The sequence below is a fragment of the Bos javanicus genome, chromosome X (assembly GCF_032452875.1).
Source record: "Bos javanicus breed banteng chromosome X, ARS-OSU_banteng_1.0, whole genome shotgun sequence".
In the NCBI taxonomy this organism is placed as follows: Eukaryota; Metazoa; Chordata; class Mammalia; order Artiodactyla; family Bovidae; genus Bos; species Bos javanicus.
This window is the reverse complement of record NC_083897.1, coordinates 66,138,010-66,153,761: the sequence shown is the minus strand read 5'-3', so window position 1 is coordinate 66,153,761 and position 15,752 is coordinate 66,138,010. Positions and strand designations below refer to the sequence as shown.

General features: G+C 38.7%; 1 long non-coding RNA gene and 1 pseudogene across 1 annotated transcript in view; both read left to right on the top strand.

Annotated features, from left to right (window-relative positions):
* LOC133243082 (uncharacterized) overlaps positions 1-15,752 on the top strand; it is a 112,313-nt gene that overhangs the window by 23,751 nt on the left and 72,810 nt on the right. The window lies entirely within an intron of this gene.
* On the top strand, positions 10,283-11,944 carry LOC133242432 (V-type proton ATPase subunit C 2-like; annotated as a pseudogene).

The following is a 15,752-nucleotide window of genomic DNA, read 5'->3' as shown; positions in this document are numbered from 1 at the left end:
TCCTTGTTTAACTGATTAATCAAATTTCAATAATTCTTATCTGATTTTCTAATAGAGGGCTTAGGCATATTCCTTTACCCCAATCCCATGGGGTCCACAATTCTACTCCTCAACTTTAGCCATTTTTGCTTGATCCATCTCTTTGTCTTTTATGTTTTCTCCCTCCAACCTTTATTTCTAAGGAATCAAGATTCATGCGTTCTGGAATCTAGGACGACTTCTTTCTAGATGAAAAATTCTCTCCTTAGCTTCCTGAATATTGAATATATTCCCTTGGTTTTCTACTCAGAGAAGTTTTTCAATATTAGCCTTCCACTTTTTTTCATGGCCACTTTCTTATTTTGCATGATTTATCCTGTTATTATATCAAAGATTAAAAAAAAAAAAATTCTTCTCTCCACTTGTTCCGGAGTAACTTTTCTAGCCCTTTAGTGTTTGTCATCCTTTTCTGGCCACATTCAAGCCTTCCTACAAAGATGCAAAAACACACTGACCTAAAACCCACTTAATTATGGATGAGATCCCAACCAGTCTGGAGCTTTCACCACTTGGCTTAGAGGATGATAAGAGGCCTGTATTAAGACTCTAGGCTACCCTGTACTCACAGTCAATACTAACTTCAGCTAAACCTCTCCACTCATCCACAGGGGCCCAGAAATCTAGTTACTGAGGATTACTTATATTTTAGACTTTGTTAGTGAGGAAAATGCCAAAATCTTTCTCCTCTTCTTTTATGCATCCAAGTACTTTTGGATAACAGAACTGCAAAGTCTTTTATTGTGAGTTAAGAAAAGGGAAGAAAGTCCTTTCTATTTGCTTGGAAGTCCCACACATCTGGGTATGATCATTGTATAGCTGTAGTTAGTACAAAATAGAAACAGTCCACACATTCATTCATTCAGCAAATATTTATCAAGAATTTACAATATACAATGTAAAGTTCTGGATAAGGGGATTAGGATGAGTAGACATGGGCCTTGCTGAGATCTCACAGAGTTTTTATTATCGAATAGGGAAGATAAGCCACAAACAACTATAATACACAGCATAAAGGGATAAATGCCATACAAATGAAAGAGAATGTGTCTTCAGAGAGCGGAGAGATTCCTCAAGGCTGAAAACTTCATGTGATTAGTTTCCCTCAGTGACTGACCAAATGGTAAGACAGTCTCATGAAACCAGCTTCAGCAACAAGACTTAAAGTATTTCAATTTAATATAAGGAAAAAATGAAATTCAGTTGTCTCAACAATGAGCATAGTGTCATTGTATGAGGGCAGCCTGTGGACACCAGAAGACCCTGACAATTGCAGTGCTCTATTTGTAAAGCCTTCTTTCTTTTCCTCAGGTTGTGGAAATAGAATAGAACAGTCTTCAAAAAGAGCAAAGTGGAGAATTTCCAATTTTGTCTTTTAATAAATGGCTTCTTGACACTGCATAGAATGAAAATAATGATAGCTCTTTTGCCACCAAAGCATAATGACCTTTGTGGCCTTTCTCCTCACTCTGTACTCTGTACTTTACATGGTAAACAGCAATTTGAGTGGTGATATTATAAAAGATTTTAACCCTCTGTTGCTCAGCAAGTATGAAGTAGACACAGAGCCCATATTGTGCACACTGAATCAGGACTAATAGCAAAGGGGTGTTTCTGGATTTTCCTCTTCCCCCAGTTCACTGAAACAGAAAGGGTAGTATTAATAGAGAGCCCTTACTGAGAAGACAGAGGATCCGTGGATGGTCAGAAAACTTATAAATCTAAAACATTGAAGTTGACACTGCATGGGAACTTAGAATCTGAATTCTGTAGATGAAATTATTACCATCCTAAATTATTAGGAAAATAATGGAACAGTTAGATTTTAAATCTTTTGTTTTTACAGTTACGGGAAAAAAAAAAAAAAAAAAAAACACGTAGCAGTGTATGAACTCTTTGACTATTCTTTTTTTTTCCCAAGTCATTTCTGTGAGTGCTAAGTTGTTTCAGTTGTGTCCGACTCTTTGCAACCCCATGGACTGTAGCCAACCAGGCTCCTCTGTCCATGGGATTTTCCAGGCAAGAATACTGGAAGGGATAAATGCCATATAATGAAAAGGATACCAGAACATTTGGGTTGCTGTGCCCTCTTCCAGGGGATCTTCCCGACCCAGAGATCAAACCCGTATCTCTTATGTCTCCTGCATTGGCAGGCGGGTTTTTTACCACTAGCGCCACCTGGGAAGCCCCTTTCAGTCATTTCAGTTCAGTTCAGTTGCTCAATCGTGTCCGACTCTTTGTGACCCCATGGACTGCAGCACGCCAGGCCTCCCTGTCCATCACCAACTCCCGGAGTTTACTCAAACTCATGTCCATTGAGTCGGTGATGCCATCCAACCATCTCATCCTCTGTTGTCGCCTTCTCCTCCCGCCTTCAATCTTCCCCAGCATCAGGGTCTTTTCAAATGAGTCACCTTTTCACATCAGGTGGCCAAAGTATTGGAGCTTCAGCTTCAGCATCAGTCCTTCCAATGAATATTCAGGACTGATTTCCTTTAGGATGGACTGGTTGGATCTCCTTGAAGTCCAAGGGACTCTCAAGAGTCTTCTCCAACACCACAGTTCAAAAGCATCAGTTCTTTGGCACTCAGCTTTCTTTATGGTCCAACTCTCACATCCATACATGACTAATGGAAAAACCATAGCTTTGACTAGACAGACCGTTGCTGGCAAAGTAATGTTTCTGTTTTTTAATATGCTGTCTAGGTTGGTCATATCTTTTCTTCTAAGGAGTAAGCGTCTTCTAATTTCATGGCTGCAGTCACCATCTGCAGTGGTCTTGGAGCCCAAAACAATAAAGTCTCTCACTGTTTCCATTGTTTCCCCATCTATTTTCCATGAAGTGGTGGGACCAGATACCATGATCTTAATTTTCTGAATGTTGAGTTTTAAGCCAACTTTTTCCCTATCCTCTTTTACTTTCATCAAGAGGCTTTTTAGTTCTTCTAAATATTAAACCAAGCTTCTCCAAAACTACAAGGTCCTAGGAAAGTGTAGAGAATTATCAAAAGCACTGAATGAATAGTTGATATTCTGTACAGACATTATCAACTCAAGTATGCTATTGAATAACTTTTTTGGATGACATTTTTATTGAGATAGAATTGACTAGAATGCCATATTTGTTTTAGGTGTACAATGTAATGATTTGACACTTTATTGTTCGTCAAAGAATTGTTGTTTAGTCACTAAGTCATGTCTGACTCTTGCAACCCTATGGACTGTAGCCCACCAGGCTCCTCTGTCCATGGGATCTCCCAGGCAAGAATACTGAAGTGCATTGCCATTTCATTCTCTAGGGGATCTCTCCCACCCCCATAGATTAACCCCCCATCTCCTGCATTGGCAGGCGGGTTCTTTACCACTGAGCCACCTATGAAGCCCTCTTTAAAGAATGCTTAATTATAAAGCCTGACTCTGAATTTTAAATGTCATAGATGTGATAGAATAGCACCTTAATAGGGTTGCCAGATTTAGTAAATAAAATTAAAGGATGCCCAGTTAAACTTGAAATACCAAATAATTTGAGATACCAAAATAATTTTTTAGTATTATTATGACCCACACCACACCTGGCAACTCTAACATTATTTAGAGGGTGTTGCTTGATTATATAATATTCCAGTGGGCTGGTTAATTTTTAGGAGGCCTGTTTGCTTTAAGTCTCTGGGTTTTCATCTTTCCCTGTTTCTGCATGTCTGCTAAGCATACAAGATTTATTTGAATGAATGGAAAGATCTTCAGTGAAGAAGACTATTCATTTCATAAATGAATTATTTTAAAGCCCTGCATCCCTCTGCAAAAAAAAAAAAAAAGTGAACCAAAAGCCCTTTTTTGGCCATGCCAATTGCTCTTCACTTGTTGATCTGGGTTGAATTATCTAGATAAGTGTCTTAACTATAAGTGCCTCATTCTACACTTCTTAGTATAAAGGCTCAACCAGAATGAGGTGGGGGTCAGGTGGGGGAGGGAGGAGGCTAGGAGCCAAGTCAAAAAAAGTAGAAATATATTAAATTGAGAATTTGGAACACACCCAAAATGAATATGTAGTGAGCCAAAATATACACCTCATTTGGAGTTTTCCTTTATTTTAAAAGCATTTCACCTCCTCAGCTAAAACTCAGCTAGTTTACCTGTTCTGATCATTTCAATGAGCATTTAATTCACACTTCCATCAGAAGGTTTAAAAATATCTGAAAAGTTGATGGTTCTGCATTTAGTTCTGAATAATTTTACAAGGAAAAATACACTCTCTTCACATTTGAATACCTTGATGTCTTGATATTGGCATCTGGCATTACTTCTTATCCCCTCCCCCGCAAAAAAAGATTAGTTCCCTCTCCACATCAGGCTAGCTCAGAGGACAGATTCTAAATATGATAAAATAGTACAGAAGAATCTCAGTAACATGGGCTGTTAACTAAGTTTATAACAATTTTCAGAGGGGCATTAAATTATGCAAATCAAAACTTATAGGAAAAAAATTTTAGAGATTTTAAGTTGTTTCTTTATTGTGTCATAAGAAAACCTTTTAATGAAATCCAAGACAGCTTATCAAAGTTTTAACTCTGTTATGACAGATAATCTTCATGATGAAATAACCTTAAATATAATATTCAAAGTTTTAAATTGTTGCTTTTCAAACATTTCTTATAAATCTTTATTCTTTTAATTTTAAAATTATTTACATACTCCTGTCTTTTGTTTATATAATTTGTTAAAACACAAAATTTTGTATATTATACTTGAAACCCCATGAGTTTTGAGCTATATAAGTAATATTATTTTATTTTACTGATGAAAAATATTGAGGTTTAGAGAGAGTGATATTCAAAAGCACACACAGCGATAAGTACCTCAGTTGCCTCTAGAAATGAGTTAGAACTCTATTTACGCAGTTTCGCATGTACTATCTGCCCTCTCAGGAATTTTTTAATGGAAAAAATATTGGTGTGCTTTTGTTTATGATGATTATTAAATCTTTTGTTCAGCCCCCAAAACACTATACGGGCTTCAAAAGATATCATGTCCTCAAGATGCTGACATAAGCAAAAGCATACTTTCAGATAGAGCTTCAGTGTTGATTAAAATACATTTTTCTGTATGTGACTTTGTACCATATACATTATACAGTATATCTTTTGTCCAAGGGAGCTTCACTTATAATAACTAAATTTAAATATATGCCTACATGCAGATAAAAAGATATTTTAAGGGTAATTAAAAATTTCCCACACTATGAAATATATATATCTGACAATACTATTGGCATTTAAATAAGTATGTACTATAAAACCACAGTAACTAAGATTCTAATAACACAAAATACATGATAAATTAGTTATAGGTTAGCCATAAGTATATGTTTTCACTATTATTAAAAAAAAATTGCCAAGCAAATTAAATCAGGTCCATAATCTTTAACACATGTACTCTGAGAATCTTTTAAGCATGTACACATACATGCACACACACATATACATAAATTATATAGTAATATGCTGACCATAAAATATTCTTTTTAATAAAAAATGTCTTGACAGAGCTTTGTAATGAAAACTTGATTAGCTTAGTTTAACTTAATGTACATTCTCAAACATAAGAACCTCATATTTTAACACACTGGAAGCTCTAACCAGAACATTTGAGTGATAAAAAGAAACAAAAGGCATACAGATTAGAAAGAAAGAAGTAAAGATATCTTTATTTGCAGATGAAGTGATCATATACATAGAAAATCCCCAAGAAGTTACAGCTAATAAGTGAATTCAGCAAATTTACAGGATATAAGATCAACATGCCAAAGTTAATTGTACTTCTATATATTAGCAATAAACAGTTCAAAAAGGAAATCAAGAAAACAATTCCACTTATAACAGCATCAAAATGAGTAAAATACTTAGGAATAAATTTAACCAAAGAGGTGAAAGACTTATACATGTGAAACTACAAAATACTTTTGAAAGAAATCAAAGAAGCTCTAAATAAGTGAAAAGACAGCCTATGTTCATAGTTTGGAACACAGTATTGTTAAGATGGCAATTATCCGCAAAATGATTTACACATTCCATGCAATCCCTACTGAAATGTCAATGGCCTTTTCCCAGAAATGTAAAAACCAGTTTTCAGATTCATATGAACTTGCAAGGGGTCCTAAATAGTCAAAGCAATCTTGAAAAAGAACAATGTTGGAAGACTTACACTTCCAGATTTTAAAACTTACTGCAAAGCTACATGACCAGTGCGTTCTTTTGGCAAAACTCTATTAGCCTTTGCCCTGCTTCATTCCATATTCCAAGGCCAAATTTGCCTGTTACTCCAGGTGTTTCTTGACTTCCTATTTTTGCATTCCAGTCCCCTATAATGAAAAGGACATATTTTGGGGGTGTTAGTTCTAAAAGGTCTTGTAAATCTTCATAGAACCGTACAACTTCAGCTTCTTCAGCATTACTGGATGGGGCATAGACTTGGATTACTGTGATATTGAATGGTTTGCCTTGGAAAAGAACAGAGAACATTCTGTGGTTTTTGAGATTGCATCCAAGTACTGCATTTAGGACTCTTTTGTTGACCATGATGGCTACTCCATTTCTTCTGAGGGATTGCTGCCTGCAGTAGTAGATATAATGGTCATCTGAGTTAAACTTACCCATTCCAATCCATTTTAGTTCGCTGATTCCTAGAATGTTAACGTTCACTCTTGCCATCTCCTGTTTGATCACTTCCAATTTCCGTTGATTCATGGACCTAATATTCCAGGTTCCTATGCAATATTGCTATTTACAGCAACAGACCTTGCTTCTATCACCAGTTACATCCACAACTGTTTATTGTTTTTGCTTTGGCTTCATCCCTTCATTCTTTCTGGAGTTATTTCTCCACTGATCTCCAGTAGCATATTGGGCACCTACCAACCTGGGGAGTTCCTCTTTCAGTATCTTATCATTTTGCCTTTTCATACTGTTCATGGGGTTCTCAAGGCAAGAATACTGAAGTGGTTTGCCATTCCCTTCTCCCGTGGACCATATTCTGTCAGAATTCCCTCTTCCAACCACACAAGAGAAGACTCTACACATGGACGTCACCAGATGGTCAACACTGAAATCAGATAGATTATATTCTTTGCAGCCAAAGATGGAGAAGCTCTATACAATCAGCAAAAACAAGACCAGGAGCTGACTGTGGCTCAGATCATGAACTCCTTACTGCCAAATTCAGACTTAAATTGAAGAAAGTAGAGAAAACCACTAGACCATTCAGGTTTGACCTAAATCAAATCCCTTATGATTATACAGTGGAAGAGAGAAATAGATTTAAGGGCCTAGATCTGATAGATAGAGTGCCTGATGAACTATAGACTGAGGTTCATGACATTGTACAGGGGACAGGGATCAAGACCATCCCCATAGAAAAAAAATGCAAAAAAAGCAAAATGGCTGTCTGGGGAGGCCTTACAAATAGCTGTGAAGAGAAGCGAAAAGCAAAGGAGAAAAGGAAAGATATAAGCATCTGAATGAAGAGTTCCAAAGAATAGCAAGAAGAGATAAGAAAACCTTCCTCATCAATCAATGCAAAGAAATAGAGGAAAACAAGAGAATGGAAAAAACTATAGATCTCTTCAAGAAAATTAGAGATACCAAGGGAACATTTCATGTAAAATGGGCTCAAAAAGGACAGAAATGGTAAGGACCTAACAGAAGCTGAAGATATTAAGAAGAGGTGGCAAGAATACACAGAAGAACTGGCCAAAAAACATTTTCACGACCAAGATAATCACGACAGTATGATCACTCACCTAGAGCCAGACATCCTGGAATATGAAGTCACGTGGGCCTTAGAAAGGATCACTATGAACAAAGCTAGTGGAGGTGATGGAATTCCAGTTGAGCTATTTCAAATCCTGAAAGATTATGCTGTGAAAGTGTTGCACTCATTATGCCAGCAAATTTGAAAACTCAGCAGTGGCCACAGGACTGGAAAAGGTCAGTTTTCATTCCAATCCCAAAGAAAGGGAATGCCAAAGAATGCTCAAACTACCACACAATTGCACTCATCTCACACGCTAGTAAAGTAGTGCTCAAAATTCTCCAAGCCAGGCTTCAGCAGTATGTGAACCGTGAACTTCCAGATGTTCAAGCTGGTTTTAGAAAAGGCAGAGGAACGAGAGATCAAATTGCCAACATCCGTTGGATCATGGGAAAAGGAAGAGAGTTCCAGAAAAACATCTATTTCTGCTTCATTAACTATGCCAAAGCCTTTGACTGTGTGGATCACAATAAACTGTAGAAAATTCTGAAAGAGATGGGCATACCAGACCACCTGACCTGCCTCCTGCAGGTCAGGAAGCAACAGTTAGAACTGGACATGGAACAACAGACTGGTTCCAAACAGGAAAAGGAGTACGTCAAGGCTGTATATTGTCACCCTGCTTATTTAACTTATATGCAGAGTACATCATGAGAAACACTGGGCTGGAAGAAGCACAAGCTGGAATCAAGATTGCTGAGAGAAATATCAATAATCACAGATAGGCAGATGATACCACCCTTATGGCAAAAAGTGAAGAGGAACTAAAGAGCCTCTTGATGAAAGTGAAAGAGGACAGTGAAAAAGTTGGCTTAAAGCTCAATATTCAGAAAAGGAAGAACATGGCATCTGGTCCCATCACTTCATGGGAAATAGATGGGGAAGCAGTGGAAACAGTGTCAGATTTTATTTTGGGGGGCTCCAAAATCACTGCAGATGGTGACTGCAGCCATGAAATTAAAAGACGCTTACTCCTTGGAAGGAAAGTTATGACCAACCTAGATAGCATATTCAAAAGCAGAGACATTACTTTGCCAACAAAGGTCCATCTAGTCAAGGCTATGGTTTTTTCTGTGGTCATGTATGGATGTGAGAGTTGGACCGTGAAGAAAGCTGAGTGCTGAAGAATTGATGCTTTTTAACTGTGGTGTTGGAGAAGACTCTTGAGAGTCCCTTGGACTGCAAGGAGATCCAACCAGTCCATTCTAAAGGAGATCAGTCCTGGGTGTTCTTTGGAAGGAATTATGCTAAAGCTGAAACTCCAGTACTTTGGCCACCTCATGCGAAGAATTAACTCATTGGAGAAGACTCTGATGCTGGGAGGGATTGGGGGCAGGAGGAGAAAGGGACAACAGAGGATGAGATGGCTGGATGGCATCACCGACTGGATGGACGTGAGTTTGCGTGAACTCTGGGAGTTGGTGATGGACAGGGAGGCCTGGCGTGCTGCAATTCATGGGGTTGCAAAGAGTGGGACACGACTGAGTGACTGAACTGAACTGAACTGACAAAGCTACATTAATTGTAAGACATAAGAATAGACATATCGACATATAGATTAGTGGAATAGAAAACAGAGTTCAGTAATAAACACTCACATTTATGATCAACTGATTTTTCCCCAAGAACATTCAATGGGGAAAGAATAGTCATTTGAACAAATGGTGCTGGGGCAACTAGATATTCCCAGGTAAAAGAATGAAATTGGGCTCTTACTTCACCTAAAAAGGATCAGAGACCTATGTGTAAAAGATAGAACTATAGAACTTTTAGAAGAAAACAAATATGCCAAGTCTTTGTGACTTTGGATTTGGCAATGGCTTCTTAAATATGACACCAAAGTCACAAAAAACAAAAGTAAAAATTTGTGAATTGGACTTCATCAAAACTAAAATCGTTTTTCCATCCAAGAACATTATTAAGAGTAAAAAGACAAGCCACAGAATGGGAGGCAATACTTGCAATCACATTCCTGATAAGGGTCCAGTATTCAGAAATTTTTGAGATCTCTTATAATTCTGCAACAAAAAGGTTGTTTCTTATACAACTCTCAGAACACTAGAAATAGAAACTGTCTCAATTTGAAAGCATTCTCGTCCATGAAAACTCTGAAGATATAATCACACTTGATGGTTCAGGAACAAGAGGAGGAGGTTTGCTCTTTCCACTTCTATTCAACATTGTACTGAATGTTCTAGTAAGTATAACTAGTAAGTATAATAAGCTGAGACATAAAGGGTATTTGAGAAGCCGCTGCCTCCCGGGAGCTGGCGGTGCGTTTCGGCCCCGTGCCCGCCCACTGCCTGCTCGTGCGGCCCGCGGCCCGCGGGCTCCCAGTAAGGACGGCGGCTCGGGGATCCGAGGCGGCAAGGGGAGAGGGCGCGCGTCGCGACCCGGGGAACCAGAGTGAGCTGACCGCGTCCCCTTGGTCCCTGCTCCTCCTCGGCCCACGCGTGCCCTCCACGACTTTTCTCCGTGGGAACCCGGGAGCCGGCGCCTCTGCTGTGCCCTCCCAGGGGCCAGGGCAGGTGGCATCTCCTCGGGGCCAGTTTGTCCCCAGGCCATCAGCGATCGAAAGCAAAAGGAACTGCGTTCGGTGTGCTCGAGCTGGATCAAAGAAGACTAGAAACATGTCGGAGTTTTGGTTAATTTCTGCCCCCAGAGATAAGGAAAATTTACAAGCCCTGAAGAGGATGAACACAGTAACCTCCAAGTCTAACCTGTCTTATAACACCAAATTCACGATTCCTGACTTCAAGGTGGGGACCTTGGATTCCCTTGTTGGCCTCTCTGATGAGCTGGCGAAGCTTGATATCTTTGCTGAAAGTCTCATAAGGAGAATGGCCCAGAGCGTGGTGGAAGTGATGGAAGACGCCAAGGGAAAGGTCCAGGAGAACCTTCTGGCCAACGGAGTTGACCTAACGTCCTTTGTGACCCACTTCGAATGGGACGTGGCCAAGTATCCCGCAAAGCAGCCACTGGTGAGCACGGTGGATATTCTGGCAAAGCAACTGGCACAGATCGACCTGTGCCTTCGAGATAGACCTGAAGTCCCGAACAGCTGCCTACAACACTCTGAAGACAAACCTAGAGAATCTGGAGAAGAAATCCATGGAAAACCTTTTCACTCGGACCCTGAGTGACATTGTGAGCAAAGAAGACTTCGTGCTAGATTCTGAGTACCTGATCACACTGCTGGTCATTGTCCCCAAGCCGAGTTACATACAATGGCAAAAAACCTATGAATCCCTCTCATGGTGGTCCCACGGTCAACCAAGTTGGTCGCTGAGGACAAGGAGGGCGGCCTCTTCACCGTGACTCTGTTTCGAAAAGTGATCGATGATTTCAAAACCAAAGTCAAAGAGAATAATTTCAATGTACGAGAATTTTACTATGGTGAAAAAGAAATTAAAAGGGAAAGGGAAGAGATGACCCGATTGCTGTCGGATAAGAAGCAACAATATCAAACTTCCTGTGTTGCTCTTAAAAAGGGATCATCCACCTTCCCGGACCACAAGGTTAAGGTAACCCCGCTAGGGAACCCTGATAGGCCCTCTGGGGGGCAGAGTGGCAGAGAGAGAGAGAATGAGGGCGAGGGTGAGGGCCCAGTGCTGTGATGGCTCAAGGTCCACTTCAGCGAAGCCTTTGTTGCCTGGATCCACATCAAGGCACTGAGAGTGTTTGTGAAGTCTGTGCTCAGGTATGGACTGCCAGTGAACTTCCAGGCGGTTCTCCTCCAGCTTCATAAGAAGTCATGCACCAAACGTTTACGACAGGTTCTGAACTCCATCGTCAGGCATCTGGATGAAATTGCAGCTGCAAGTATATTGGATGCATCCGTGGAGATCCCTGGACTCCAACTCTGCAACCAAGACTAATTTCCTTACGTCTACTTCCACATCGACCTTAGTCTTCTCGACTAGAAAGATGAGCTGGTACCGCTAAACTTGAGTATTCCTGTGAACTACTACAGACACTTCTTTCCTCTAGTCCGAGAACAATTTAAGTTTCCTACAGATTTTAGATTTTTAGAGAAATTGCTCACAAAGATTAGAGACAGTTGTATTTATTTTTTGTAAGTTACAGTAAAGAAATGTTCTCAGTCCAAAAAAAAAAAAAACTATTCTTTCTCCACTGAACTGCATTTGATTCATTGTTGAAAGTAAGCAGCATATATATGTATGGGCTTATTTCTTAACTCTCTATTCTGTTCCATTGACCTACATGTTTATAAAGATAAACTAGTGCAAAGACACTAGTAACATAAGGTTTTGACTATTATAAATTTATAATGAGTCTTGAAAACAGATACTCTTACTCCTCAAACTTTGCACATTTTTTCAAAGTTGTTTTAGCTAGTCCTTTGTCTTTCCAGATGAACTTGAATATAATATATAGATCTTAAACATCAATTTAGATAAAATTGACAAAATGACAAAAATGAGTCTTTTGGTCAATAAACACCATATATCTATTTATTTATAATTTCTTTAATTTTGTTTTGTAGTTTTCAGTATACTAGTCTTTAGCATCTTTTGTTAGATTTACACCTTTGTATTTCATGTCTTTTTATGCTCTTGTAAAATCACTTTGGAAGCCAGTTTGGCAGCTTCTTTTTTTTTTTAATTAAATTTATTTTAATTAGACGCTAATTACTTTACAATATTATATTGGTTTTGCCATACATCAACATGAATCTGCCATGGGTGTACACGTGTTCCCAATCCTGAACCCCCCTCCCACCTCCCTCCCCATACCATCCCTCTAGGTCATCTCAGTGCACCAGCCCCAATCTTCCTGTATCCTGCATCAAACCTGGACTGGTGATTCATTTCTTATATGATATTATACATGTTTCAATGCCATTCTCCCAAATCATTCCCCCTCCCTCTCCCACAGAGTCCAAAAGACTGTTCTATACATCTGTGTCTCTTTTGCTATCTCTCATACAGGGTTATTGTTACCATCTTTCTAAATTAAATATATATGCCTTAGTATACTGTATTGGTGTTTTTCTTTCTGGCTTACTCCACTCTGTATAATAGGTTCCAGTTTCATCCACCTCATTAGAACTGATTCAAATGTATTCTTTTTAATGGCTGAGTAATACTCCATTGTGTATATATACCACAGCTTTCTTATATCCATTCATCTGCTGATGGACATCTAGGTTGTTTCCACGTCCTGGCTACTATAAACAGTGCTGTGATGAACATTGGGGTACATGTGTCTCTTTCAATTCTGGTTTCCTCGGTGTGTATGCCCAGCAGTGGGATTGCTGGGTCATATGGCAGTTCTATTTCCAGTTTTTTTTTTAAGGAATCTCCACACTGTTCTCCATAGTGGCTGTACTAGTTTGCATTCCCACCAACAGTGTAAGAGGTTTCCCTTTTCTCCACACCCTCTACAGCATTTATTGCTTGTAGACTTTCAGATCGCAGCCATTCTGACTGGCATGAAATGGTACCTCACTGTGGTTTTGATTTTCATTTCTCTGAGAATGAGTGATGTTGAGCATCTTTTCGTGTGTTTATTGGCCATCTGTATGTCTTTGGAGAAATGTCTGTTTAGTTCTTTGGCCCATTTTTTGATTGAGTCGTTTATTTTTCTGGAATTGAGCTTCAGGGTTAGCTTGTATATTTTTGAGATTAATTCTTTGTAAGTTGCTTCATTTGGTATTATTTTCTCCCATTCTGAAGGCTGTCTTTTCACCTTGCTTATAGTTTCTTTTGTTGTGCAGAAGCTTTTAATTTTAATTAGATCCCATTTGTTTATTTTTTCTTTTGTTTCCAATATTCTGGGAGGTGGGTCATAGAGGATCCTGCTATGATTTATGTCGGAGAGTGTTTTGCCTATGTTCTCCTCTAAGAGTTTTATAGGTTCTCATCTTATGTTTAGATCTTTAATCCATTTTGAGTTTATTTTTGTGTATGGTTTTAGAAAGTGTTCTAGTTTCATTCTTTTACAAGTGGTTGACCAGTTTTTGCAGCACTACTTGTTAAAGAGATTGTCTTTTCTCCATTGTATATTCTTGCCTCCTTTGTAAAAGATAAAACAGCTTCTTAAAATATTAAACATATACTTAACATATGATATACCCATTAAACTCTTAAGCAATTATTCAAGAAAAATTAAAGAATTATGTCCATGAAAATTCTTTTACACAAATGTTCATAACATTTTTATTTGTAACATAGCCCCAAACAGGAAACATCCTAAATATCCTTCAACAAATGAAAGGATAAACAAAGTGATATATCTTACAATGTAATACTACTCAGTATTAAAAAGAAATGAAATTTTCATACATGCAAAAACTTGAATGGAACTCAAAATAATTATGCTTAGTGAAATGAGCTAGCCAAAAAGTGAATTCAGACTGTATGATTCCATGTTTATATAAAATATTATAATATGCAAATAAGCCTGCAGTGAACAAAAGATTAGTGGTTGCCTGGGAATGCAGAAGGTAGGGATTGAGTGTTAGGAAAGGATGACAAAGGGGTGCCAAGAGAACTTTTCAGGAGTGCTATATTTTTCCACTGTGTGGTGCTAGAGAAGACCCTTGAAAGTCCTTTGGACATCAAGGAGATCAAACCAGTCAATTCTAAGGGAAATCAACCCTGAATATTTATTGGAAGGACTGATGTTGAAGCTGAAGCTCCAATACTTTGTCCACCTGATACAAAGAGCTGACTTACTGGAAAAGACCCTGATGCTGGGAAAGATTGATGGCAGGAGGAGAAGGGGATGATAGAGGATGAACTGGTTGGGTGGCATCATTGACTCAATGGAAATGAGTCTGAGCAAACTGTAGGAAATGGTGAAGGACAGGGAAGACCGGTGTGCTGCAGTCCATGGGGTTGCAAAAAGTCAGACATGACTTAAAGACTGAACAACAACAATGTTTTTTTAAAGTGTTATTTATTTATTTGTTTAATATATTTATTTTTTTGGCTGTGCTGGGTCTTTGTTGCAGCATGGGCTCTTCTGCAGCGACTGGAGGGTACTCTAGTTGTGGTGCGTGGGCTTCTCATTGTGGTGGCTTCTCTTATGGAGAATAGGCTCTAGGGTGAGCAGACTTCAGTAATTGCAGCACATGGGCTCAGTAGTTGTGGCTCCCAGGCTGTAGAGCAAGGCTCAGTAGTTGTGGTCCAAGGGCTTAGTTGCTCCTCAGCATGTGGGATCTTCCCGGAACAGGTATCAAACCCATATCTGCAGCATTGGCAGGTGGATTCTCTGACACTGAGCCATGAGGAAAGTCCTGTCTACTATGTTGGTTGTGGTGATGATTTCATGTATATGCACATGTGTCAGAACTTAATTGTAAAATTTAATTGTATCTAGTTTATGGAATGTCAAATTACATCCTAATAAAGATGTTAAAAATTAAATATCAGGTTATAATATTTTTCCTGAAAATCTTTCATAGTGAATATCATAGAAGTATCTTGCTGGCATTTCTATGTTAATTTAGAGCCAATTGTGTTCCTCTGAATAAACACATTGTATTTTCCCTGAATTCTTACTGGTTATCATTCCATCTTAAAATGAGAGCAGAATGGCCCAGCAACTGTTCTGAAAAACAGAAATAAATGAAGCCAAAAAAAACAGTGTTTTCAGAGTGAAATGATTTTACTTAGCTGCCAAAAGAAGTTGAATATTGTCTGAAATGAAAGATGGAGAGATATACCATGTTCATTGGTCAGAAGACATGATGTTGCCAATGATGTCAGTTTTTCCAAATAATAAGTTGACTAGCACAGAGGCGGGGGTACCTACCAGGTGGTCAGTGAATTGTTACTCTTCCTGTCACTTTAAAATCAGAAAGTTCTGTAAAATAGATCATCATATACTTTTGGCAGTAACCAATTAAAATTTGAGACAATCTCTTGAAGTCAGAAGTATAC